This window comes from Talpa europaea (genome assembly GCF_964194135.1).
Source record: "Talpa europaea genome assembly, chromosome: 2".
NCBI classification, from domain to species: Eukaryota; Metazoa; Chordata; class Mammalia; order Eulipotyphla; family Talpidae; genus Talpa; species Talpa europaea.
The window spans coordinates 112,302,241-112,310,795 of record NC_140068.1 but is presented as its reverse complement, the minus strand read 5'-3'; the positions used below and the strand labels follow the sequence as shown (position 1 = coordinate 112,310,795).

General features: G+C 47.2%; 1 pseudogene across 1 annotated transcript; it reads left to right on the top strand.

The window, feature by feature from the left end:
- Positions 1-1,146: 1,146 nt before the first annotated feature.
- Positions 1,147-1,753, top strand: LOC311188270 (lathosterol oxidase-like; annotated as a pseudogene). The gene has a single exon. The product of its transcript is annotated as a lathosterol oxidase-like (transcript).
- The last annotated feature ends 6,802 nt before the right edge of the window (positions 1,754-8,555 follow it).

Sequence of the window (8,555 nt, the reverse complement as noted above, 5' to 3'; positions counted from 1 at the left end):
TATCTTAGATCCATTTTAGTGTTCTGAGGAAACTGCACACAGCTTTCTATAGTGGCTAGACCATTTTACAGTCCCACCAACAGTCCAAAAGGTTCATTCATCTCCATATCATCTCCAGCATTTGTTGTTTCTGTTTTTTTTTTTTTTTAATGGGGGCCATTCTCACTGGAGTGAAGTATGCCCCACCTTCTTGATTCATTAAGGATGCCCTGATTCAAAACACAATGAGAAACCACTTCATACCTGTGAGAAGGGCCCATATCAAAAAGACCAGACATAATAAGTGCTGGTGAGGACACGGAGAAAAGGGAACGGTCCTGCACTGTTTTGGGGAATGTAGACTGGTTTGGCCCTGAAGTAAAACAGTATCCAGGTTTCTAGAAACTTAAAAGTGGATCTGCCATAGGACCCAGCAGTCCTACTCCAAGGTATCTACCCATAGAGCACAATACACTACTCTGAAGAGAACCTGCACTTCCATGATCACTGCAGTACTATTTACAGTAGCCAAGCTGTGGGAGAGGTAGTTCATAGATAACAGAATACTACTCATCATGAAACAAACTTATGCCATCTGGGGCAACATGGATGGAGCTATGAAGGACTATGCTAACTGAAATAAGCCCAAAGGAGAAAGGCAAATATATCACTTATACGTGGATATAGGAAAATCAAAGAAAGGGCCAGACTTAAAGCAAACACTTGAGCCCTGCCAGGCTGTGCCTATTGCTGACCAGGGCTGCACACCAGCCCAGGCTTCCTGGTCCGGCCGTGCTGGGTGGTGGACTGACCCTCTCTAGTTTGGCATCAGACTCATTTGATGACAAAGCCCTACTCCCACTGACTGAGTTCCCCGTTGTGTGTTGTTGCACCTGCACCACCACTGGATCCCCAGCCTCCCCTATTTGCTAGAGCTAGGATGGATCTTGTACTTGATGCTGCAGATAATTACTTTTTATACCATTTCTATCTCCAACCACAGGGCCAGAGTATGACATCTTTCAACAAACTAATTCTCCTGATTATAAGAAATCTTGGCGATTTTATCCTTTATTTCATCTTTGTGACAATGAGCTGTTGTTTTGTCTGTAATCATTCTCTAATGAACTACCAACAATATTTATAGAATCAAGTCTTCTGAGAATCATGTTTACTGTTACATCATTACCATGGATTAAATATTCCCACCATTCCGCTGTTCCTGCTGGAGCTGAGGGCAAATTGCATGACAACACAGGAGAGTTTCCAAACACTGGATTATTCTCATTGTTCCTGTATGGGCCTCCCTCTTTTTCACCAACATGCTGATCTACTGGATTCACACAGGCCTTCATCGTAGACTTATAGATAAGAGAATCTATGAACCTCTCTGGAAGATACCTCTTCACCTGCAAGTCATGGTTTTCACCCTGTGGAAGGCTTTCTCCAGAGTCTACCTTATCATCTCCACCCTTTCATCTTTCCATTACACCAGCTGGTTTATTTAAGTTTGTACATCTTGGTTAGTGTCTGCACAATTTCCATTCATGACAGTGATTTCTGTCTCCTCAAATCTGAAGGCCATTTATTAATGACTCAGCTCATCATACAGATCATCACCTCTTCTCTAACTACAACTGTGGACAGTATTTTACATTGTGGGGTAAAATTGGAGGCCCATTCAAAAACTCTTCCTCCTTTGAAGATAAGGAGCCACTCTTATAGGAAGAAGGTGACAGAAAAAAGCACAGCAGCCAGTAGGAAATGGTTGTAAAAAAAAATTAGAAATTATTCAGTGGAGAGTTTACAAAGACTGAGCAGATTATTGCCCAATGATTAAATATTTTTAATGAGGGAAAATAATCTACATCCATCCAGGAGACACAGCAATGGTAGCATTTGAAACTCCGTATTGAGGGCCACGCTGAGGGATGGTCATGCCGAGAGACCAAGAGAAACCAACTCCTGCATAAACACCAGGGATGACCTAAGAGGTAACTTCCATCCAGTGAATTCCAGCCATTGAATCTGTAACTTATATGGTCTCATCAATAATTTTTAAAAAGGTGGAGAGAAAGTAAATGATTGAGGGGACCAGGTTATGTCCTGTTGCCTTAACCCACCACAGTCATTAAGAAAACTCTTTGTGCTAATAGCACCAAGGCTCAGTGCCATGACAAGGAATACAGTGATAGGTGGTGCCTGATGTCAGGAGTGAGCTCCATCTTCCATGCTGGTCCGGGATGACCACTTGTAGTACTTTATTCAAGGGGGAGCCCCAATGTGACAGCAGGTCTGATAGCATCTAGTAATGACTATGCAAATGACCTTTTCATATTTCATATGCCCCCCTATTCTCTGGGGGCATTGCCAAATGTTACATTTTACTGATGAATAAACAAACTGGAATTTAAAAAAATACTGATACTACTGATACTACTGATACTACTATGACTTCTCAGATGTGGGATTATTTAGTTTAATATTTCAATGTTTATTTTTAAAAAACATTATGTAATAAGTATAAAATTATGTGAATGTAAACACATGTAGAAAGATAAATGTGATGCCCAAGTTGTATATTTCACTGTTGTTTTTTAAAGTAAACTGCGGCACTGCAATTTTGATGTTTTGAGGTTATAAATCTGTAACTTTCTATAAAGGGAAATGATGACCAAGTATTTACCCTGTCAGTGAAGATTAGCTTTGACATTGTCATCTTCCCCTTACTTTTTCCCTGCCTCCTCTGCCAAAAAGTCTAATAAATACGTTCATATGTTTTAACATAAATATATTGGAAAACATGGTTTCAAACTATTAGCTATTTATGTGAAACCAATAAAAGTTGATTATGACTTAAAAACATATGTACACACAAACTAACCCTTGAAATATGAATGTAGAGCAGGGGCTGGCAGAGGGGCAGTGGGAAGGGTGTGGACAAAGCCGGGAGGGAGCACAGTGGACTCTGCTGGAAGACCGTGGTGCTTAGGTGTGGGTGTGATACAGTATCAACACCTGAGGGGGTGACCCTGTCCTTCTAAAGTATAAGAAGTGATGTAACCATTGCTCCTCAATAAATATCCTCTTGTTTCTCTTGCTGCAAAGGACGTCCTCATGTGTCTGTTCCCATCAGCATAACGTGAGGAGGTAGGGAGACCAGCCCAGCTCTGCCCACCAGGCCCCTCCCCACACTGACCTGTGTCTCTCCCTGGTGACTTTCCTGCTCCAGCAGAGGCGGGGCTGACTCCACCCCTGCCTGTACTTTGTGTTTTCCTGAGGAGTAACATCCACTTCCCTAGAGAAAATAGACATCCAGACATGAAACTGTTCTTTTTTTCTGCATTGTTTTTTTGATGGGTTAATTGAAAAGATTCTTAAAATTTGACAGGATATAAGGAAGAGCCATGAGGACCAGCCTGAAGCACGTACATTTGCAGTGCTGAGTCTGTGCAGGTGGGGGTGGGAGAGGCTGTGAGGAGCCAAGGGGAACGGAGCCTGCGTTCAGTCGGTGCTCAATGCATCATGGGCTTTGACGTGGTGACTCCTCAGGGGTCATTCCTCTGCTCCTTTGTCCCTGTCCTTCAGGAGCACCTGTCCCAGCAGGGCCTGTGATCACAGGGACTCAGACCCCACCTGGGCCTTCCTGTCTCCAGGATGTGGGTGGAGGCTGCCTGTCACAGGATCAGACCATGCTCAGACCAGCGCTGGGCCCTCAGGTCTCAATCTGTTCATTTTTTTACTTCTTTGGTATATTTTGGAGCACACCGTTTCATTTTCATGTTCAGGAATCAGGCTTAGGCATCCGCCATTGTCCCCACAAGGCCCAGGGCAGCCCTGCCCACAGGAGTCAGTTGTTAGGGATGAATTTTCAGATGCATCCTGGTGTGGGTAAGAATGCGGGGAAGGTGACCCAGATAAGGTGTGTGGGGACAAGGAAGAGGGCTACTCTCCTAGCATAGACAGGTGGGCATCACCAGGACGGCACCTTTGAGAGAAGACCTGATGGACACTATGCCCACAAGGTGTCTGCAGAAGCTCTGTCCAGGCAGGGCGACCTCAGCCCAGATGCCCCAGGACGGGGATGTCTGTGTGTTAGAGGCTGCGGCTGGGGCAGGGGTCACTGAGACGGGGTCTGTGTGTTACAGGACAGGGAGAGGGGCAGCCCAAACCCCGCAAACCTGCCTATTGCCTATTCTAAATGGGTTCTGTCATCTGCCGTATCAACACAAAACATATGAGACTTTAATGGGAAGGAACTTTAATAAAACTAGGAAACAATACAGGTAAGGCAAAGAGTCTAGTTTCTAAATGAAGCACCCAAAGTTACCCATCCCCTCGTGGGTAAAACTCCATCTAAATGGGATTGGCCCAGCGCAAGGCCCCAAAGCCTGCCCCAAGTCTAAAGCATCTTCCAGTGGGGACCCACAGAAAAGGGTCAGAAACAACCAGACAAGCCCAGAAGGAAAAGAGCAAAATCAACATCAAGATAAAAGCTGCCATTGTCACCTCCCCACGGGTCTCACCCACATCTGTGTCACCCAGTCCACAACCAAAAGACAAGTGCAGTTATATGCACCCACATCATGCAGACGTTGAGGATGTTGGAAGGGTTTTGCCTTTTCTCTGAGTAAGATGTGGGGCCACACGGCCTCTCTGAACAGAGACCACCTATGTCAGGGCCCTTTAGGAGCATCCACCATAAGACACAGGCTTGTGGAGGAGAGAGCACCTGGAGAGACATGGAGACGACACAGGAGAGGGGTGTGTGGAGAAGCCTCCCTTGCTTCTCAGCGCTGGGCTTGCCCCCAGCGACTTGAGGGATGTGGAAGGAGACACTTGGGAGAGACCCGGCCTTGACCATGGTTGTGTTTTTATTTTGCTCCTTTTGCCCCAGATTGGCCAGGCCCCTTTCATCGGTTTCTGTGGGTCCCCACAAGAAGGTGTCTGAGATTTATGACAAATTTCCCCAAATTTGGTTGGGTATTTTGGTTGGGTATTTACCCAGGAGGGGAGGGAAACTGGGTGTTTTTGTTGGGGAATTCTCTTCCCCTTTGTGACTCTACTGTGTTCTTTCACATTCAGAGTGTGATCTGCCTTTATGTGGCCAGGGGCAAAAGCCATTTACTGTATGCAGATTTTGGTCGGGGTGCCCCTCCTGCTGCCGGTTAATAGACTGGGGGTGTTTTCTCTGACTAAGACTCATTTCTGCTTCTCTGCTGCTTTGTCCCACAGGGTTCCTCACCCCGAGGCTGGAATCCCCCACAGAGTCAGAGAGGAGAAGGAGGAAGCCCTCAGTGGGGATCTGACCTGGCTCCTGCTGTGTTTGGGGCAGGACCTTGTCCTTGTCCCTGGCAGGTCAGGGCTGGGGACTGACCTTCAGGTGAGCTGAACAAGCAGACAGAGCAGGACAGGGGCCTATGGGGGGACCCTAACTCCTTGGGGACAGTGTTGTGTGTCCTGATGCTTCTCAGGGACACCTGCTCACACTGAGGGGGGCAGGATCACAAGCAGGTGCTGGCCTGTTCTTCATGGGGACCTGGGTCTGGGTCTCTGTCCTGGGGAGTCACTGGGTGTGATGATGGGGAAGGGAGGGCAGTTTGCACCCCGGGACCAGGTGCGGGAATGGAGGTGAGACAGGGCAAGTTAGGGTTATTAGGCAGTTTTAGGGACAGTGCAGGAGGGGACCTCTGAAAAATTTAGGGAGGCTTCAGAGATAAGGACAACCCAAGAAATATAACCAATTCCATTAGGAAAACAAACACCCCAGGACCACGAATAATATTAATACTGTTAATGCTAGTCCTGGTTTCCTTCAGGTGGTAAAGGGAGGCGGAGATTGGAGAAATGGAGAGTGGTTTAATTTATGGACACATTAGAAGGGCAGCTGTTTAACTTTAATGTAGGGATGCCCATTCAGAAGACTGGGCCATAAATTTAAAGATGTAACTAATGGGGAAAGAGAAAGCTGTTAGATAAGGAATGTAAAGATCCCCACTCAGTTGCAAATTAAGTAAGGCAGCTGAGAACTAACCAATCACAGAGAGACTGGTGGAACTTTAGAATAATGAGGGGAAAAAGGTATATATTCCCTGAGACACGACTCCACTTTGGCTTCCTTGCCCCTCCCAGGCCTGGTTCCCTGGCCTGGGAGTCCCACTTTATTTCTGCTCTTTTCCTCCTCAATAAACTTTTTCTTCTAAACAAACCTGACCTGCCTCTTCTTGCTTGCTTGCCTGAGTGTCTGCGAAGTCCCTGCTGCGGCTTCGTGAGACACCAACCCGTGGGGGTCTAGTGGCTGGGGCTCAGTGCTGCCCTGCAGCCTGGGATCCGTTCCTGGCTGAGAGACTAGGCCTGACAATTCCGGTATCAGAGGGATCTGGTGCTCTGAGCAGAGTGGGTCTGGGGTGTGTGTTCCACGGGATGGGAAGGGAAGGGAGGATGTTTTTCTCCAGTAAACCTCATGGTCTAACAGCACAGAGGCTCAGCAGCCCTGACAGGACCTAGGTATGTCCTCCTTGGTCTCAGGGCCTAGGGGTCACTAGGAAGGGCCCTGCTCCTGCTGGTGGGAGGGTCCCTGGACCCTGCTTCCCCTGAACCCAGAGCTCCTGGCTGCCCTGCTCCTCTGTGTGGGCCTGGCTGCCTCCTGCCCTGTCTCTCCCCAGCCCTGAGGAGATGGCGCCTGCTCCTGCCCCAGCTCTGTGCTCTGCTTCCTCCCTCTCTGCTGCTCTTCCTCCAGTTGCCCCCAGGGGGGTTCCCAGGTGAGGGTGTCCCTCCCTGACCCTGTGTCTCCCTCAAATGGGTGGGGCCCAGGGGCTGTGGGAGCTATTCCTGCAGGAAGGATGGCTGTGTGTGAGGCCCTGGCTCTAGAAAGGTAGGGATGATCCCCAACCACTCATGTGATGACACAGTTAAAAGCAGGTATTGAGCTGGAACATGAGGGGGAGGGATGACAATTGCTCAGTCAGGGGTTTACGGATTTTAAAAAAACAACTGTCTAAAATGTGAAAATACCTTTCTCCTCATTTTTGGCTTTTGATTTATTTGTGTCAGAAACACTTGTCAGTTATTAATTCATTTCACTCCACTAATATTTATATATTATGTGCTATGTGCTCTGTACAAAAAAGAGATTCCCCAACTTCAGAGAGCTGCTTTCATGCAGGAAGCAGTGAATAATAAAGACAGGAAACCCACCCCACCCCCAGCTCAGAGGGGCTGAGAGGAAGGACAGGCAGGGAGCAGGTTGAGCAGCAGGGGAAGGAGGGGTGGGGGGGCAGCTGTGTCCATCAAGGGGATCAGTGTAGATGGTGGGATGGGAGAAAGGCCCTGGGAAAGGGGTGTTGGGGGTGCGAATCCCATGGAGGTAACAGCCTGTGGGGGGCTGGCTGGTGCCAGGTATTCAAGGACAGGGGGGGTGAGGGTCATCTGGAGCAGAGGGAGAAGGAGGGACACAGGAGTGGGTGTCAGAGGCCTGGGAAGGGACCACACTGTGGTCCTGGGGGCAAATGTGGGGATGGGGAGCCAAGCTACTCCTGGGTGAAAGGGGCCAGACTGGGCGTGGCAGGAGAGACTAGTCTGTGTGTCTCCAGGTGAGAGAGGAGGGGCTCAGACCAAGCTGGGGCAGCACAGGTGAGAAGTGGCTGTTTGGAGGTGCAGGGGGCTCCTGAGTCAGCACAGTCCTCTCCTGTCCTTCCCAGGCCTCCTCAGGTCAAGGACACTGACTAGGGAGCAGGCTGCGGGAAACTATTTCTTCTATTTTTTTTTTTTTTCTGAGGTAACATTAATTTACACACTGCATAGAAGTGACGTGTCCAGCTTCTCACCCAGCAACTGTGTATTTCACACACCAACTACCAAAAATCCAATCACAATCCTCCACCAAGCTATTCCTTCCACCCTCCTTCCCCTCTGGTGACTGTTATTTTGTTTGTGTTTGTTGATTGCTTTTTTCCCTTCATATTCCCCAAATCACACAGTAATTATCTTTCTCAATTTGACTTAGCATAATTCCTTCAAATTCCATCCATATTGTTGTAAATGGCAAGAGTTCATCTTTTTAAATATCCGAGTACTATTCCATTATGTGTGAGTGTGTGTGTGTGTGCACGTGTGCATGATATATAAATGTGAGATATATGTCACATTTTGTTAACCCACTCATCTGTTCTCCAGGACTTGGGTTCTTCCATACTTTGGCTATTATAAATAGTGCTGCAATGAAAATAGGGACCCTGTCTCATTTTGAATAAGTGTTTTCATATTTGTCAGGTAAACATCCAGAAGTGGAAATACTGGATCATATTGCAATTCTGTTTTTTGTTTTTTGTTTTTTTTTGAGAACCTGCCATATTGTTTTCCAAAATGGCTGCACCAATTATAGCCAACCAACAGTGCACCAGGGTCCTTGATCCCCTAAATCTCATGAAATTAATTTCTTGACTTTTGACAATAGACATTCTTATTGGTGTGACTGGAAATCTATTGATTTTTTAAACGCTGAACCACCCTTGTGTTGCTGAGATAAATCCCGCTCAGTCAAATGCACATTTGAATTGGTTTGCTAAGGTCTTGTT